The sequence below is a fragment of the Myxocyprinus asiaticus genome, chromosome 2 (assembly GCF_019703515.2).
Source record: "Myxocyprinus asiaticus isolate MX2 ecotype Aquarium Trade chromosome 2, UBuf_Myxa_2, whole genome shotgun sequence".
Classification (NCBI taxonomy): Eukaryota; Metazoa; Chordata; class Actinopteri; order Cypriniformes; family Catostomidae; genus Myxocyprinus; species Myxocyprinus asiaticus.
The window spans coordinates 44487276-44505707 of NC_059345.1; the positions used below are offsets into that span (position 1 = coordinate 44487276).

At 41.3% G+C, this 18432-nt stretch overlaps 1 protein-coding gene across 3 annotated transcripts in view; it reads right to left on the minus strand.

Moving 5' to 3' along the window:
- The window catches only part of cdh8 (cadherin 8), a 128866-nt gene that overhangs the window by 41918 nt on the left and 68516 nt on the right, over positions 1–18432 (minus strand). Inside the window, exon 1 of one of the 3 annotated variants that reach the window (XM_051716595.1) lies at positions 12659–12671. The exons of the other annotated variants lie outside the window; for them this stretch is intronic. The gene's annotated coding sequence lies outside the window, so the exon portion shown is untranslated. Of the gene's footprint in view, positions 1–12658; positions 12672–18432 lie in introns of those variants that run through there. 3 annotated transcript variants of the gene reach the window in all.

Genomic DNA, 18432 nt, shown 5'->3' on the forward strand with positions numbered 1-18432 from the left:
TTGATTTAAGATGAAAATAAGGTGCATTTCAAACTATTCTGAGACCAGTGCAGACAGACAGCACACTGGAGGTTAAGTTTTTCACTAAACAGGGAGCAAGGGAGCATTCAATTCAAACTTCTTATCAAAAGTTAAGTTTCAGGCTGCAGATTATGTTTGGACCACTCAACATGTTTGGCAGATAGGGGGCAATGGTAATCAGCACATCAATTCAGAATATATAATTTATAATTTTATTTTAACACGGTTGGCAGTGATTGGATGATGCTGGCAATTACTTTGAATCGGGGCTGGATGTAGGCATGGGCAGAGTCTTGCCCACCCAATCAAACATTTGGGAAACACGGTTTTGAATAAAATATATATATATATATTTTTTTTTTCCAATTTGTGCATTGGTTAAAAAAAGTATGGGGGCGGGCTGTGTGATGCAAACATTGAGGGTGGGCCAACCAATCACAAAACTGCCCAACCAATCACAAAACAGCACAAGAAATGTGTAGTGTTTTTCTATTTTTGTCATTGATCGAAAGCAACAACACACTCAAGAAGCAGCTGCTGTGATCCAGAGAGTCCGAGATGTTATGTGAGCGAGAACGGTAATAAGAGATATTTTTGAGCAATGTATAGGTTTTTAGTGCCCATATAGAAGCCTGGTGCTCTCTCAGTGTGCAGTGACAATGTAGCTGCTGTTAATGTATCACAGGCTTCTTCTTATCAAATATCTCCCTCTCCTTCCACATCAGCTACCCAAAATCACGCTGCGGGTGTTCGTGAAGTACTGGACCTGAATTATAAAGTAGAGGTCTGTGCGGGATGGATTTTTCAGACCCACTCCCAAGAGATTCTGTCCCGCTCCTGCAAAAATTTTTTTATATTTTGTCCTGCTCTCGCCTGCAACTTTCACGTTTTGTCCCGCTCCTGTCCGCAAAAGCCCGCAGGTAGTGGTCTGCGTGAATTTTTCTGTCCCTCTACCATAAGATTCTGTCCCGCTCTGGTATCATAGGCTATTTTTATTACAATTCCCATCCAGAAAAATACATAAATAAATAAAATAATTTAACTTAACTAACATTGAAACTGAGAAAAATGGCTTGAATTATTTTGATGTAGATTTTGTTGTTACTGCATTTTCACACAATGGCTTCTCTGAATTTCAGCATATGAGACAAACTCATCTGTCACCGGACAAATCATAAGAGGCCTGTTTCAGTCAGAACTCAATTTTGTGTTTTGCCTTTGTAGGGCAGTATCATTGCTTATTACATTTCTGTCAAACAAAAAGAATTGTCATCATTTAATATTATATAATTACTTCTTTAAGCAGTTTCCATCTGTGTCAAATTTTAGGATCTTAATCTTAAAATAATATGTTATTGATCTCTCCATCTAATATATTTCCTTTCACTCCATCCTAGCATTCATGGGGAATCTAATTTGTCTTTGTAATTTGCTAAGGCTGTAATTCTAATTTATCTAAAAGTGTCTTGCTTTATTTTGTTTCTTAGTAATGGAGGTAGTATACTACCTCCATTACTTCAATCTTATGAGTCAAGTCAAGTCAAGCCAAATTTATTTGTATAGCACTTTTCACAACAGCCGATGTTTCAAAGCAGCTGTACATGAAATTATGCTATAACATAAAATTAATGAATATAATGGTAATGTTAGTTATGTTTAGAACTATTAGTGTTTAAAATTAATAAACTAAGTAAGTGCACATGATTATATACAAAAAGACGGTTACTGAGATTAAGAGAGTAGTATTCGGCTGGTCATGTGATTCTAACATGGCAGTCACCATGTAGGACCCTCTCCATTTAGAAAAAAAAAAAAAAACAAAGAAAAAAAAAAACTGCTTTTATAAGGTTACTGATATGACTGGAGTCTTCATTTTAATGTGAGTTCCTACATATATTGCACAGTTATAATTAATGTCTTTAGTTAAACTTTAGTGAAACTTATTTTTTTTAGTTAAACTTTTTTAATAAGGAACAAAAAACTAAATGCACCTTTAATGGCAAGTTCAACTGTGACAACTTACCCCTTATAGTGTGGACAAAAGGTCAATGTGTGTTCAGTGAACTTTCCCTTTTGTCTTGGCAATAATGGTGAAAATGTTGAATTATTTTTTGTAGCCAAGTCTTCAATGTACAGTATGTGGCTATGCAGATATATGACTTTAAAAAATAAACCAGCCACCTACTCTGAGAAATTTACATGGTAGTAAAAAAAACAAAACAAAAAAAAAAAAAAAAAAAAAAAAAAACAATGTGACAGCTAGCACCGGACAAGCTAAATAACATTTAGAATCTGTTGATGTGTTTAAAAGACAATGTTTTGGTGCTCTGTAGAGTGACATTGTTTTATCAATTTGCTTTAATGATATGTAAAATGAAAAAATAAAATAAAACAAAATAAAAAAAATGCATTTAATGTAAACAAATGTAAATCTAAAATGTAAAAAAAAAAAAGAAAAATAAATAAATAAAATAATAAAATGCATTATTTTAATGCAAAATGATTACTATGTGTTCTCATTTGTAATTTGATATTGACTTTAATAAATTAACTAATACTTGTTGCAATGAAGCTTGAGAACTTCATCCACAAAAGCTATGCATGGGCGCTTGCTTTGTTGTTGCTACTCCTCATACTCCTCATGCCACTCCTTTGCCACACTATAAATAATTTTCTAGATCTGACCTTGTAACAATTCATTATCACTGTATACTGGTGTTTGTTTGTGTTTTCACCATGCATGTGCAAAATAATTTCCTTATCTCAAATCCAAACAAGATTGCTTTCTCTACATTGCCCTGGGGAGGTACTCTATATGGCTGCCTTTGAGTTAGACAGCTGATTCATGTTTGGATAAAAGCAATCACTTTATCTTTGTCTAGGACTGGGATATGTTTCTTTATTTACTCAGTGTTTCCTCTCAAAGCTGCCTTAGAGGCACAAAGATTAATAAAGACATAACTAGTGACTTGCGGAGTGTGGAGAGCTGCTTGATAAAGCTGTTTTCTATTCATTTTACTGCCATGTACTGGACAGCAGTTGAAAATCTTAAAGGAGAAACATAAAACACACCATCCGAACAGGCACACACAGTCTTTAATCTGTTTTACTACTGTAGTAGTGGAAAAGAGTGTATGTGTATGTGAGAGGAGGGGATATAAAGTATATGAGTACAAGTACATATATGAGTACAGTGGTGTAGTCCTACCAACAAATGTGGTTTACTATTGCCCAGTCCCTGTTCGTCTGTTTGTATTAAATGGGCAGCGTCAGTGTGGACAATAACAGGGTGCACATTCAGTGGATAAATGAGCCACTACATGGTCTGTGATTGATATCTAGGAAACATATTTATAAAGTAATATTTATGATTTTATTTCTGTTAACATAAATACTGTATATTGAAATTTTAAAATATATTAATTTCTCATATATCTTCCCATAACAGGGTGGACATGTTATGCTTGTCCACATATGACTAACACCACACAATAAAAAATAAAAATCAACTTTAAATAACTCAAAGTAATTTTGCAGAATGGCTCATGTCCACCTCCAATGTGTGTGATGTCACTTCATAACATAAATCTTCAATGAAAGGTCATGGTATCATGACATAACAGGGTGGACAATAAATCAAGGGACACACAAAAACCTCCACTCTCAGCATTAAAATTACACATTTACCAAAAATGAATACATGTTCATGAGAGAATGTAATACTAAGCTCTTAATTGTATGGGAAATTTTTTTTAATTTTTGACGTGCAGTTTGACGTGCAGTTTTGGGGACATGAGGAAATGACACCATGCAAAAGATTTCAGTTATTTAAAATTTAACTTTTAAGCCAACAGAAGTGTGTAACATTATAAAACGTCTTTATTCTTTTTAACAAGCCTATCAAAATTGTTATCGGGTGAAATTAAACAATATAAATACCACACACACTTGTAATGTGGACTTAAATGTCACAGAATTGTAGGAATGACCCATATTTACAGGCGTTCCTATGTGAGACGCTGCTTTATATTGGAAAACAGCACAAAAACAAAAAAAACAACAAAAACAAATCCCCTACTAAACTTAAAATAAAAAACACTTTAATAAAATGACCAGGAAGAAGAGACAAAAGAAGAGAAAAGGCTTAACATTAAAATAGTGTATTTCTCCTTGGATTAGTGTTGTTGTTTTGGCAGTAAATAGTGTTCCCTATCTGTCACTCACTCGACGTTAGGGGCCACTCTTGGGAGCCCCAAACACCTTTTTTGAAAAAAGGCCAATGAGAATTGGCGAGTGGAATTTGCATGCCACTTCCCCGGACATACGGGTATAAAAGGAGCTGGTATGCAACCACTCATTCAGATTTTCTCTTCAGAGCCGAGCGGTTGTATTCAGTGCACTGAATTCAATTCCCTCCAAAGACGCACCTCAAAACTGCTGGATTTACGGCACATTTCAGCGGCTTCTCCCCCTCTGCACCTGTGGAGTGCAGAGAAGGCCCCTGGGCGCTTCGGCAGAGCGAAAATAAGAGAGTATATTCTAAAAGAGTATATTTTCATTCACAAAAAGAGCGGCATACACACGGAACGTCTTTTTAAAGATGGCTTTCCGTTTGTGTGTTATTCCTGGTTGCGATCGTTATCTCTCCGCTTCTGACGGCCACGATTGCTGTCTTATGTGTCTAGGCACTGCCCTGTGTCTGGATGAGTCATGTCCTCATTGCGAGAACATGACCATGGCAACGTTGCGGTTGTGGCTTGCTTTCGTAAGAAAGCAAGCCACCCCAGCGGTTCCCCGCACCGGTCCTTCTACCTACGGGTTTGAGGCCGCGTCGGTTAGCACTGGGGCGATTTGGGGACATCAATGGGACCAACTCCACCAGGTATCCCCCCACAGACCTCCCATTACCCAGCACGCTTGCTTGCCCCGATCGGGCTCTCGCACAAGACTGCCGGCACGTCTCAGCGCGAGTTCAACTTCTAGTTCGGAGCTCGGGAAGACGATGAGTTATCGAGCGCAGCATAGGAGAGTGGGCTCATCCAGTCTGATGCAGAGGCTTCGGCTGGGATTCCTCCTTCGGGAACGGTCGCCCAGTCTCACGCCGACGCGGAAATGACGGACATGCTTTCCCAGGCGGCCGCGAGCATCGGGCTAGAGTGGAACTCTCCACTCTCCCCTGAACCCTCGCGGCTCGATGAATGGTTCCTGGGCTCGGGGCGCCACCCACGGCCACGCCCCACCCCCGTTCTTTCTTCCTGGAAGTGCATGAGGAGCTGACAAGGTCGTGGGAGGCACCTTTTACTGCCCGGTCCCGGTCTTTCAGCTCCCCCGCTCTCACTACCCTCGATGGTGGAGCAGCCAGGGGGTATTCGGTAATCCCCTAGGTGGATAAGGCACTCGCGGTGCACTTGTGTCCGCAGATCACCACCACCTGGCGCGGGCGCCCGAAGCTCCCGTCCAGGGCCTGTAGGTTTGCATCATCCCTGATGACTGTGGCCTGCAGTGCCGCTGGACAAGCCGCCTCTGCCCTGCATGTTATGGCTCTCCTGCAAGTACACCAAGCCAAGGCACTAAAAGAACTGCACGAGAGTAGTTCTGACCCGGGATTGATGCAGGAACTGCGCTCAGCGACCAACCTCGCTCTCCGGGAGATGAAGGTCACGGAGGGTTCTCCGCAGGAAGCAGACGCAACCCGTCTTGCGGCCGGTCGTTAAGAACCCGAGGAAGGCTTCGAAGCGCCCCCGAGACGGGCGACCCAGGGGCGAGGAGACCTGCTTCTCTGGGGCTGGCCGACAGACCACTCCATCCCCCGGTGGAGGGCCGAGAGGAGAATCTTTTGTCACCGCAAGCCCAGGAGGCTGCGGCACCCAAAAGCCTGACAAAAGAATGGTTTCCTCGTCTCCTGGGTCACATATCCGGTGCGCATGGCTGTCGTCACGACCACCGTCCACCGTCCCATTTTGGCAGGTATGGCACTCCAGCAGCGGACCCCCCACCCCTGTGCGCCCAGCTGTGGCACAAACATGCCCCCACATGGGATTGGTTCCAGTGGACTACGGGGAGAAGATTCCTCCTCCCCACTCCTTGGCCAATCTTATGGTGAGTGGCAGGAGCCAGGTAAGTGCTTTGATGTCCCTGGACTCAGTACAGCCACGGGGCTCGAGTCCCCTCGACGTGGCACCTCGAAATCTGCCTCGCCGCGAGGCCCCACCCGCCGGTACGTCTGACGTGATCATTCCCTTGGTCCCTCTCGCACGGAGTTTGGCCGCATGGCTCGCGCTTTCCAACCCGTCGTGCTGGCTGACCCAGACCATCCGACTCGGCTACTTGATTTAGTTCGCCAGGTGCCTGCCCAGGTTCAGCGGCTTCCGCTTCACCTCGGTGAAGGGCAAGAACGCCGCTACCTTGCGTGTGGAAATCGCTACCCTTCTGCACAAGGGCGTGATAGAGCCTGTCCCTCCAGCCGAGATGAAGAAAGGGTTCCACAGCCCTTACTTCATCGTGCCGAAGAACCAATCCTAGACCTGCGAGTACTGAACCAGGCTTTGCACAGACTCCTGTCCAAGATGCTAACGCAAAAACGCACTCTAACGAGCGTCCGGAATTAAGATTGGTTCGTGGCGGTTGACCTGAAGGATGCATACTGCCACATCTTGGTCTTACCTTGACACAGACCCTTCCTGCGGTTTGCCTTCGAAGGCCAGGAATACCAATACAAGGTCCTCCCCTTCGGCCTGTCCTTGTCCCGTCTAAAGGAAGTGGGCATCCGCATCCTAACTATCTCGATGGCTGGCTAATCCTAGCTCACAATTTAGAGTTGCTGTGCGTACACAGGGACCTCGTGCTCCAGCGCCTCAGCCGACTGGGGCTTCTGGTCAACTAGGAAAAGAGCAAGCTCTCCCCGGTTCAGAGCATCTCTTTTCTCGGTCTGGAGTTGGACTCAGTCTCGATGACAGCGCGCCTCACAAACAAGATTCGCAGTCGGTGCTGAACTGTCTGAAGGCGTTCAGACGGAGGACAGCGGTTCCACTGAAATGTTTTCAGAGACTCCTGGGGCATATGGCATCCTCAGCGGCGGCCACACAGCTCGGGATGATGCATATGAGACTGCTTCAGCACTGGCTTCAGACTTGAGTCCCGAGATGGGCATGGCACTGCGGGACACATTGTGTGACCATAATGCTGATCTGTCGCCGCCTCTTCTGCCCTTGGACTGACCTTGCATTTCTATGGGCAGGGGTTACCCTAGAGCAGGTCTCCAGGCACGTCGTGGTTAAAACAGATGCCTCCAAGACGGGCTGGGGTGCCGGATGACTGCCTCGAGTTGTTGGCAGTACTGCCGCCGTGCGGAGGTTCCGGCTGTTGATCCAGGGCAAGCACGTGTTGGTCCGGACAGACAACACAGTGACGGTAGTGTACATCAATCGTCAAGGTGGTCTACACTACCGTTGCATGTCACAACTCGCCCGCCGTCTCCTCCTTTGTAGTCAGCAGCGCCTCAAGTCGCTACGAGCCACTCACATCCCGGGCGACCTCAACACCGTAGCTGATGCACTGTCACGTCAGGTTACCCTCGGGGGAGAGTGGAGACTCCACCCTCAGGTGGTCCAGCTGATTTGGAGTTGATTTGGTGCGAGCACAGGTAGACCTGTTTGCTTCCCGGGAATCCTCCCACTGCCCGCTTTGGTACGGCCTGACCGAGGCACCCCTCAGTATAGATGCGCTGGCACACAGCTGGCCCCCTGGACTACGCAAATATTCGCTTCCCCCAGTGAGTCTACTTGCACAGATCCTGTGCAAGATCCTGTGCAAGGTCAGGGAGGATGAGGAGCAGGTCATCCTAGTAGCAACCTACTGGCTCACCCAGACGTGGTTCTCGGATCTCACGCTCCTCGCGACGCCCACCCCCCCCCCGACAAATTGAGGAAGGACCTTCTTTCTCAGGGAGGGGGCACCATCTGGCACCCACGACCAGACCTCTGGAATCTCCATGTCTGGCCCCTGGACGGGACGCGGAAGACCTGAGTGGCCTACCATGCATGTTGGTAGACACGATCACTCAGGCTAGAGCTCCCTCTACAAGGCGCCTGTATGCCTTGAAGTGGTGTATTTTCACTAAGTGGTGTTCTTCCCGACCTGAAGACCCCCAGAGATGCGCAGAGACTTGTTCCTGATGGACTGTTCGATGATCATAATAACGTTGGGGGAAGTTATGTGACGGCTTGGTGTGCTGGCTACGAGGCACACAGCGGTCTGCCCATCACACACCACCAGTTCACGTAACACAGTTCAGATAGTTGTGGCGTTTTGTATAGGGACCCTAGTGTCACTACATCGACACAACGTCGAGTGAGTGACAGATAGGGAATGTCCTGGTTACTTTCATAACCTCCGTTCTCTGATGGAGGGAACGAGACATTGTGTCCCTCTTGCCACAACACTGAACTACCCGCTGAAATGGCCAGGACCTGGTCTCGGCTCCTCAGCACAAAACCTGAATGAGTGGTTGTATACCAGCTCCTTTTATACCCATATGTCCGGGGGAGTGGCATGCAATTTCCACTCGCCAATTCTCATTGGCCTTTTTTCCCTCCATCAGGGAACAGAGGTTACAAAAGTAACCAGAATGTTTATCTTAAGGTAAATGTAAGAAAATCAAGTTAAATGTTTTATCTAAACCTGTACTACTGTACTTTTATTTTGAATTAATCCAGAACGAGCTGTGACATATGCAATAAAATGTAATGGCATGTCATGAATAGGTTTACTGGTGTTTTAAATTCCCAATGGTGGGAAACAATTAACATGCACTCGAATGCTATATATTTTTGACAAAATGTCTTGCTTCTGACAGAAAACATGTGCTGATTGTCACCGATCTTTCCCCCAGCCGTTTCTGTCAAGTGTAGCATTCGTGTAAACACCCGATATCTCACACAACTCACACAAAAGGTGTGTGTGTTTCAGGTCCATTTATCTCGATTTGTGAAACATTCTCAGCAGTCTGAGTGTGTGACACTAAAATATGGGACAAAAAGCATTGTGTATGGATTTCATACAGAATGCAATTTTTTCCCTTAATTACGGGACGATTTCTTATTTTTGTTTGGCATATTTTTTTAGTTAATTTTACCAGATACTGCTTCAGCATGAGGGTGACTCTCTCTCCACTCATTGTCATGAATTCCCTCAGTTGATGATGGCGGTGACAACGGTTGTCAGGGATGGGGAATGGCATAATTCAAGTGATAATGCACCAATTACAACATAGAATCTCCAGTTTCACAAAACAGCATCCAGTACAGTTAAAGGGAAACTAACACGACAGTAGATTATGGACTACTGAAGCAGCAAATCAAGTGGGTATACCCAGGGTTTACACAAATATTGATCCTCGGAAGTCGTTATACACAAACAGCCCTGGGAAAAAAGTAAGTACGTGAGTATGGCACTGACTACACCACTGTATGAGTATATGAGTACATATATGAGGACAATCTGTTTTGAGTGGGAGGCCAGTTGAAAACAATGTACAGTAATTACATTTTGTAATATCTTTATAAATATAATAAAAGAATGAATGCTGAATTCGCATGTTTAATGACGTGGTGTTAACACAGGACAACTAAGACCCAATGTGCTAATTGGCAAAGGTGCCTTTACCTCCCCACCTCTAGCGGCAAAAAATCTACGGATACAGCATATTTTTCCCCACATAATGCATCTATGCAGTGTATTAAAAAGAAAGACAACCATTCTAAAAACAGTGGAGTCAGTGAGCCATGAAATAGCTCCTTTCCCCCACTTGTGCGGAAGTGAAATTTGCCTCTCCTCTGATAAAAAGAATGAGGGATTAGAGCCTTCCATTGACAGAGCTCCAAATCAGTACAGATTAGCTTGTCCTTGCAACATATTGCACAGCGAAGTCAGAGACTTACGGGTACTGGTTGGCTACACCCTCGGGTGCTGGGCAATTGTGGAAACTTGATTTAAGAGATCACCCAAAAAATGGAAAATCGGTCATCATTCACTCACCCTCATGTTGTTCCAAACCTGTATAACGATCTTTTTTACTCTGGAACACAAAGTGAGATGTTAGGCAGAATGAAAGCCTCAGTCACTATTCACTTTCACTGTATGTAAAATAAGTAAATAAATAAAGATGCAATGAAAGTGAATGATGACTGCGCTGTCAATCCCTTTTAAGGTTCCAATGAAGAACGAAAGTCAGGTAGGGAACAACATGAGGGTGAGCAAATATATATATTTTTTGGTGAGCTTTTCCATTATAAATATTGTTTCAGCTGCATCCAACGACTGTCATGATGGCAGTGCCATAAAAGAAAAGAGTGAAGATGAGGGTTTTACATTTTATGAAAGAAACAGAAAACTTTTAAGGGTCATTGACAAAAACAAAAACAAAAAAAACAAAACAAACAAAATATATATATATATATATATTGACCGAGTTGTTGGGGCATGCTACTTAGCTTGCTTTATAAAGTTATGCCATCCATTAATCTAAATATTGTGACATTTCTTCCATAACATTTGGGAAATCAAGGGTGCTTCATTGCCTTTCCAGCCATAGGAGTTGTTTGGGGGATCTAAAAAAAAAAAAAAAAAACGCCATAAAAATCTTATTTGTGTCTGGAGAAATGTCAACTCCATGCTTGAAACTCTACACAGGGGCATTGGACCTAATGAAAAAATAAAGGGAAACTGTACTTTGTACTTACTGCATACATGGATGCAGTGAAAGAAAATCAATACCAAACCTCCTTATGAATTGAGGTTTGGGTGGGTGGTGGATACGCACTGAAGTGCAGTATTATCAGCAGTATAATGACAGGGATTTGGAAGGACAGGTCCTCCTGAAATTCCAGCTTCCTTTGTTTGATAGTTCTCCATACACTGTGAGCTCAGAGACATGCTTCCCTCCCCTGTGTAAACAGAGTTACATGTATATTCATGAAGGCACTGAGAAATATGGGGAAAGCATCACCCTGAGCAGGCCACCACATGTCCCCAGGCCAGGCCACTTCCAAGCTGTTTACATCTCAGTGCATATGCTCCTATAGCCCTGGGCCACGCTGTGCTTCTCCATGGTTCTGCCTGTGGTTGCATCATTATCTGACGGCATATCCACAGTAGTTTTAGCATGATCACAGTTCCCGAATGGTGTAAATCATTTAGAGATAGTAAAATGATATTATACTTGTCAGGCCATTTCATTCTAGTGAGTGAAGGATTCTAAATGTTGTAGTGTCTAATTGATATAGCTCAGAGCACACATAAATACCTCACTATTAGGGTCTCAGCTTTGTAGGGCTTTACTGGTTGTTTAGATCAGTGTTACTATCAGAAATAATTAATAATTATTTCTTTAGTTATTAATTAATATTTAAATTAATTAATTGAATCTAACTCATTAAAACCTCATATGGGGCTCCAGTAAATGTAGTGCGCTACGTTTAGGAGCGGGTTTGGTTATTAGCAATAATTAATAATTATCAAAGATAATTATTAATTATTAAAATCAATAGAACATTGATGAGAATCAATGTTAGCTTTTTCAACAATTATCAAAGATAATCACCAATCATTAACATCGATGAAACATTAATTAAGATTAACACTAGCTTATTGACCATTCAAATTCAACAATCATCAAAGATAATTATCAATTATCAAAAATCAATAGAATATTAATAAGGATTAATATTGACGGGGCACCACCCTGGAATCAGGGACTAATAACCAGATAGTAAAACAGTCTCAATATTAGATTGTTTTCTTAGGAAAATTGACATCCGAAGAATATCGATTTTCGGAAAAAAAAAACTGAAACAATGAAGGCTTGAATCTGAGCACTGACATCCCGTCAGCATGTGACACAGGTGTATGCAAAAAAACAAAAAAAACAAAAAAACACTTCTCTTTGAAATATAACAAAATTTATTTATGCAGTAATATCAATTAATAATTAATATAATGCCGTCAATAAACTTCCGACTTACAACTACAAACTAAACAGTGATATGATTAGATATGGAAACAAAAGTAATCCTATAACATGTAGCAAATTAGCTTAAAAGGGAATTATTTATAATTAATTATAACTGGTTATAATTAATAATAAATATTTAGATTAGATCTTAGAATTAACTGTAGCAGAATCGATATTACAATTACTTGATCTGTCCGTCCAGCGAGCAGACAATATAATTATTTATCAATTCTAGGAAAATTACTTTCCTGGCCAAGGAACAATAGCCTTCCTACTTATACAGTGCTAGCAGTAGTTTAGCATGTAGCAAGGAGCAACATTCAGTGACTTTGAATTGTGAGCGGAACACAGAGACAATCAATCGTGAATATAAGGGATTTAATAAATGAAACTATAACTAACATACAAACAAACTAAGCAAAACATACATATATAGAATGAAGGAATGTAAGGAAAAGAGAGGGAGAGAGAGAGAGAGAGAGAGAGAGAGCAAAGAATGGCAGTATTTCAAGGGTTTTAAAACTCTCAGTTAACCACAACCTAAATGAGAATCATCAGAGGCACAATTCACCTTAAAAGGGGTTCAAACTTAAACGCGCATCTAATCAGTTGTAAATGGTTACTTGCATTGGTTTGTTGCTGAATAAGAGTCTTGATGCGGTAGACGAGGTTCTCGATGATTTCTTTAGGAGTGAGTTGAAGAAGTCCACAGGAAATCCACAAAGTTACTTGAAGGTAAACACTGCCAGAAGGTTAAACTCAAGAGAGAGTTTTGGAGTGGGTTGGTCTCAAGAAGAAGAAGTTTTGAGCGATGATTTCTTTGCGCTCTGGAGTTTTGATAGTTCATTGCCGCACCCATTTTGTGGGTGGAGTGGCCAATCAGAGGCATGCATTTTGAGCGGGAGAAACATCCTTTGTCTCCGTTTATGGCCCATTCGCATTTTATTGCTGATCTGGACCGCTAGTGCAGCTTTTAATTCAAAACATAGTAAGAATTGTTCGATGCATTTCACGATCACATGGTGTACATTATTGTGTGAGAAATAAAGGGAAGATCATTTTGATACCAAGAAGGTAACCTCCAGACGATATTAAAGCAGAGAAACACTCATACACTTGAATATAGGCATTTAACGTCTAACTAATACAAGTAAAGGGTTTTAACTAAGTTAATATGATAGGGGAATATACATACAACACATGCATATAGCAGATACATTTATAACTGCTTATTATGGCCTAAAATAGAGAAAATGTCTTTAGGTGTGTGTGTGACGTGTATTGGAATTACTGGAGACAGACAACTGCTCTGGTGCCTGGCACGGGGGGAGTCACCCTCCTCTCTGTGGAATGTGTTTGAAGCTTGATGGAGACACTTCAGGAGGCCTGTTTTAGCTTCCTTTTGATAGTGATAAAGACCATCTGCAATTTAGCACCCATATAAATGTAAACGTGGAGACCAGGTCAGTAATTTATATGCAAATGTCAAAAGGCTAAAAAGGTTTTTTTTCAAACAAAGTTTTTTTCAAACAAAGTGTAATTAGCCATCACTGATCTTACACAGACGTTACAAACACATGAGGGTGTGTGTGTGTGTGTGTGTGTGTGTGTGTGTGTGTGTGTGTAAGGAGGGATGCGCACAAAATGGCGGACGTGACTCTCGTGGAGATTATGTCACGCAAGACTTCCGGCCAGAGAATATGGTCGCGGATGTAGGCAATGGCGTCTACCAGTTACCGCGTGTATCCGCTTGTACGATAGCCTTTATCACTCAGAGACGCGGTGGACGGCTCGTAAACTGTCCCGCGGTCTTTGATTCTTTAATGGATAAACTCAGTTTGCCGGTCTCACCCGCAATGGCGGAAATGCACAACAGTCCAATGTGGATGGACTACAATACAGCAAATCTCATTCATGATAATTAATACCCTGAGTATTAGCCGCAATGAGCGGACTCGGTGGTCCGTAAACTGTACAAGCAATAACCTTACACAATACACAAGAATAACACATTATAATATTCTATCTCTGCCCAGATGTAAACCTCTTACTTGAATCGTATGAGGACGTAGAATGTGTGTTCATCCGTCCTTTAACTACGACTCGGTTCCTCGAGGCTCGAGTGATGACGGGAGGCCGTTTCCTCACTCTGTCGTCAGGCGGTACAGCTGTTGATTCTCGGCGGGCTGGCGGAGAAATCAGCGAAGTCGACTTGATTGAAGATGTAAGAGAAATCATTTATCTCTTCACTTCTGCAGGCAAACGGATGAAGATGCGGAATGCTCGGCGGTCTCCTTCGGATCCGTTAGAGTGTTTGGTGGAACACAGAGTAATCTCAACTCGTCCGGCGAGATGGAGATTGTATGGCCACAGTTTCAAGTCGTACGTTACTTCCTTGTGCCACAAGGCTATACCTGAGAGCAGTGATGAGCTGCGTCTACGCACGGCGAGCAAAGTTGCTGGAAGCAAATCCCGGAAGCATTTCAGAGGTATTTCTACTCCTGATGATGTCATGGTTGAGATGCAATCTGTCGTGTACCTCATCCAATAGGAATTGAGAGTTCTATCCTTTAGTGAGCAAGGCTTCATGGGATTTGTAGTCTGTTTTGGACTCCCTTTGTTTGATTTTGGCGCGGTTTTTATCAGTAAGATTTATGACTTGGTATGTGGGCCTGAGTTAGGTTTTACGACTGTGTTAGACCTGCCTTTGTCTTCTATCTGAATATATGAGGCCCAACAGCTTTGACTGAATATTCTGAATTTTAAACGAGATGTGCATTACAAATAAAAGTTAGTGTTGAATAAATTATTTTTATGTATGTATGACAAAACCAGCATATACAAATTATTCTAATCCCTGTTAGGAATGAACTGGGGTCTGACTAACTTTCAGGGTCATACTGTACATATACTGCAATCCTAACAAAGAAAAACAAGAAAAAAATTTTCAGCATGTTGAAAAACAACAGTAATTATCAAATCCTTAAACTGAAATAATTACTGTATGTCATCAGTCAGTTTTAAAGGAAACCAACACACAAAAGAAAGAATACAAACTGAAAGAATAAAGTCTCAGTTATTTTAATGAAACTTTGGGCATGGTGAATCACTATTGTGAGCAATACTATAGCTTTGCATTATTTGATATCAGATCAAAAAGGCATTAATTTGTTACAGTATATTCTGCCATGGGCATAAACACATATTTGCATTAAAGCAAAACTTGGTTCTCAAATACATTTTAAGCTAAGGCCAAGAATAATGAAAATTTGAGTGTTTTTTTGTATTGATGATATCTGGCCATACCATGCAACATGGAAGCACCATCAGTGGTGACGTTTTGGCAATAGTAAGAAGTACTCCAACAAAATAAGGTACTGAAGGAATCTGAAGAGCACTGGAATCTAAGTCAATCATTTCTATTAGAAGGTATAGTGAATACCATTGGAAAGACCAGCGAACAAAAAAGGAAAAGGTCTAATTCTGAGAGTGACATAGACACATTCAGTCAATGGAGCAGTAACTGAATCTGATAAAGTTGGCAAGAGCTCAGGTAGGTAACTGCAGTAACTTAAGTATTTTGGTGGGCATGATGTACCAACAATACCAACAAATACCATAGGTTGTTTCATAGAAAACATAGTTACATTTACATGCAAAAAGCCATGCATGGTTTGACCTGTCATTACTATGATCAATAACTATGGTAAATATGTATTAGTGCAAGTACAATGTATAATCAAGGCCTCTAAAACCTGGACTTCAATGAATCCTCCTGTGTAATATACAGTATGTGTCCTGTTCTAATGATCTTTGATTGGTTGAAAAAGTCTGGCTTTCTTTGCCTTCAGAAATTAAAACAAAAATTAAAGGAGAACAATATATGTTAAGGATACACACTGTCATAGTCACTGTCAATTTTTTTGCCTGCACTACTGAAAAGTCATTGATGCTGTATGTTCAACTCATCACACAAATGCCATTGGCTCTTGCATATCATGTGGCTGATCTTGTCACGTGTTCGATTGTGGCAATCTAATGTTTGGATGTATTTTGACAGAGAGGAACATTTTCACCTGTTAAATGGTTTCAGAAGACTTTAAATTGCAGCACAAGTAATTTGGTAAGTTACTGTGACTGTACTTGTATCTACTTGTTATGGATTTTATATTGTTGGCTGGTTAAATTATTGTTATATTAGTGGTTAGGTTTAGGAATGGGGTTGGGTTAGGGGATCTAAAATATTAATATGATTGTACAATATAACAAAACATGCACAATAAATCCAAAGATTGGCGAGGCTGTGATGGAATCTTTCGAACTGAGGTGAGAACGAAAGCAAAAAGTGCGGTGACGTTTTGGTCATAACTGTATGTGTCCACTTGTGCTTGGTGAGCGAAGTGTCTTGCCCACGAGGTGGATTCTCATTGTTATGAATTGCCAATGGACACATACTGTGATACTGCCCTGGTTAAGGAGAGCCAACTAACTCCCACTGTCTGAATTTTTTAACTTAGCCATATATATATATATATATATATATATATATATATATATACATATATATGAGGCGATAACTTTTACAGGTGTTATTGTTAATATAAGTACATTCTGCATTTGTAATTCAAAATCAATTATTTTTTGTAAAATGTTCATTTCACATGTAAATTGAACTTGCAAATGTATTATGACATTAAGGTGTAATTTGATTATTATAATTAGTTTCTGTCCTGTCATTTTTTTTCTTTTTTTATAGGCCTCTACCCTTCCTCCCCACACTGGTGCTGGTGCCACCACTTTCATTTTAGTCTTGAACCTATTTAATTATTTTTCATTCTTAAAAAAAAAAGAAAGGTAAACAAAGAGCCAAAAAGTCAGTCTGACCTGCAATAGAATGTGAGTGTTAAAATAACAGACCCATACAACCTGCTGGAATGATGGCAGCCAAGCTGACCCTCAAGACTGAAATGCATTTGTCAGAGATGTATTACCAACCTTGTAAAGGCTCTCATCAAAGAGCCATCATTCTCCCCAAATTGCGGCCTAAACCAAATGGCAGGGATAATAAGCTAGGCTTAGAACTGTGTACACGAGGCAAGTCATGTCCACTAGAGTACATTGAAACCTACTGGATTGTGGCCAATTTGCACTCATACCAGCAAAGCTTGTCTCTTTGTTGATACGGGTAGACATTTACGGCAAATACTAAAAATTATCAGCAGGAGAAGGATATCAAGGTGTGTTCTTCCCTGCCTATCATTTGGAAGGGTGTAATTTTCATAGCACCACTCATTCTGCCATGATTTACAGCTGGAGGTATAATTGAAAAGGGTGTTTCCTCTGTGTTGTTTATCAAGGGACATGAATGTCGATCAGAGGCTCAGTGAGGGAGACTACAGTATAAATAATAGTAGACCCATCCAGTAGTCTACCTGATCTGTCCTCATAACAGCTGTTCAATCACATTCATGCTCTGCCTCAAAACGCTGGCTTTTGGAAAGGGGAATTGACTTCAGCTTTCTACACGTAAGACGCCACAGCTGAAAGTGTATTAAAGGGATAGTTACCAAAAAAAAAAAAAAAAAAAAAAAATTATTCTGTCCTAATTTACTTACTCTCACTTTGTTTCAACCCATATAACTTACTTTCTTCTGTGGAACATAAAATGAGATGGTAGGCAGAATGTTATCCTCAGTAACCATTCACTTTCATTACATCTTTTTCCATGAATGTGTATGGTGACTGAGACTGAACACTCAGAATAACATAAATAATGAGTAAATTATAGTCAAAGTAAATAATGATGGATGTTCCATTTTAGGTGAACTATCCCTTTAAATCACCAGAGAGGAGAACATGAGAGACTCTACTGATATTGTTGTCAATGTTTTGCAATCTGCTCCCACGACCCAGTGATGGAAAAGAGGCCTCAGACTGATGCAGTGTAAGTGACCATCATGTTGGTGCCACAATTAATGGCCTTTGATGAGACAGCAAGACAACCAACATTTAGCACAACATGCAGGCAGCCTGGGGTGAGTTAATGTGGCAGCAGGGCGGCAAGGGTTGTAAAGTATGTGTTTGTGAAAGGCATTTGAGGCAGAGAGAGAGAAAAAAAGAAAGATATTTTTTTATTTTTTTTTTTTTTACATGGATGCTTGAGTGCAGTCCTTGACAAGTTGTTTACAAGAACCACATGAACAAAACAATTAAGAGTGTCCTTTGCTTGTCGCTGATGGCTTTGACATATGCCACCATTTTAAAGTGGCATGCCATTGATTCATTTTAATTAGTCCTTAGGAAATGTGTACGGGAATTGTGGAGGGTGCTGTCAAGTAATTTCCTGAAAAATTGCTACACTTCACATATTTAATTGTTCCCTAGACAGTCAGTATTAAATT